The sequence below is a fragment of the Bison bison genome, unplaced genomic scaffold, assembly GCF_000754665.1.
Source record: "Bison bison bison isolate TAMUID 2011002044 unplaced genomic scaffold, Bison_UMD1.0 scf7180017864376, whole genome shotgun sequence".
Classification (NCBI taxonomy): Eukaryota; Metazoa; Chordata; class Mammalia; order Artiodactyla; family Bovidae; genus Bison; species Bison bison.
The window spans coordinates 303,925-305,546 of record NW_011494948.1 but is presented as its reverse complement, the minus strand read 5'-3'; the positions used below and the strand labels follow the sequence as shown (position 1 = coordinate 305,546).

Genomic DNA, 1,622 nt, shown 5'->3' with positions numbered 1-1,622 from the left:
AAGGGACATTGGCCAGTCTCACCACCGCTGTGTGGGTGGGGCTTCCCCTGCCCCCCCCCCCCACACACACACGTGTATGAGATATATTACATCAGTATCATTATACAAGTTAGTTGAGATAATAAAAGATACAAAATATAGTGCCTTTAAAAAGCCACTGCTGTTCATTGTTTAACATTATGTTCTTAAAGATGTTTTGCTCATCACATACATAGTGTTGCTCAGGGATGCTGCAGCAGCTCTGAGGTAGCATCACGGACTGATACCCACCTCTCTGCCTCATCTTCAGTGTGAGGCTTTCATCCTGTAGATGGAAGAAAAGGATACAACCTGAAAGTTGCAAGTTAAGTTTTATCCAGGGATCTTACTGAGAACAATAGTCCCAGAGACAGTCTTTCATACAGCTCTGAGGAACTGCTGCCAAGAGGTCAGGGAGGAGCCAGAATATGTAGGAACTTTTTGCTGGGGGAAGAAAATCCCATGTAGTCCAACATCAAAAGATTACTGCAAATCACAAAGAACAGACATCTCAGGTTAATGATGTTAATGCTTTTTAGTGTATGGGAAGATGCAAGAATCTGGGCTCATTGAAATTATTCCTTAGAAGTGCTTCTTAACTATCTTAGGTATCTCCAAAGCGTATAATACTTCCTGTTTTTCTCCATCCTGAACTATCAGGGTACACCATCAGTGGGCAGCTACAGTGCCGAGTGGCTTTATCCTTGCAGAACTGGAATGGCAGGCAACATTCTTTGTTTACTGCAATGGTAGGCAATGGCCCCTGTCTACAGTCCTCCTGATCACAAGATGACTTGCTGGAGCTCTAGCCATCATGTCTGCATTCAGGAAGAAGTAAAGGGCACTTTTAGCAAAATAAGCCAGTAGTATTTTGGAAGCCCCTACTTAGCAACTTACTTATGTTTCATTGACTACCCGTACCTACAAGTCACCTGGGGAAATGCAGTTTTTTCAGATGGGCACATTGTTGCCCTCTACATACTGGGTTTCTGTTATCATGGTTAACAGGGAGAATGCCTAGCAATCTGTAATGTAACGTGTAAATAAGTATCACTCTCTTTTATGATGAATTTCTTCTCAGGTTTTATTTAATGTTTTATAGCTTGTTTTCTTTTTCTACTTTACAATATTTGGGGGAACATTTCCCATTTCTTTAGTGAGTTTTCTAAACTATGGCTTTTATTGTGGGAGTTTTACGTAACCTCACCTCTATTGTTACACACTGTCCCCATTTTTCACTGTTATTAGATTATTTTTATGCATCTTTAGGATAAATCTTTGTCAGAAATTCTGATTATTTTCTGAGGACACATTTCCAGAAGTACAGTTGCTGGGTCATGGTTAACTTTGGTTAACATTTAGTTAATAGCTATTCTCCAGCTCCTCGCCTTCTTTCATTCTTTGTCTTGTGAATACATTTGAGTTTAACTTCCTTCTGGGTAGATTCTCATGTGGATTGTCATAGGGAAATGTGCCCACATTGATGGCGTGTCTGTCTGAGGTTTTGGGGTGCTGGCCCTAGTCCACTGGTAGACTACAGTGGCTGACAGCTTGATCCTAGTAGAACTGGGGGGCAACATTCTTTGTTTACACTCTGAATGCCC

General features: G+C 41.2%; 1 protein-coding gene across 1 annotated transcript in view; it reads left to right on the top strand.

Annotated features, from left to right (window-relative positions):
• Positions 1-1,622, top strand: part of GLDC (glycine dehydrogenase (decarboxylating)) — a 90,756-nt gene that overhangs the window by 28,436 nt on the left and 60,698 nt on the right. The gene's annotated exons all lie outside the window — the stretch shown is intronic.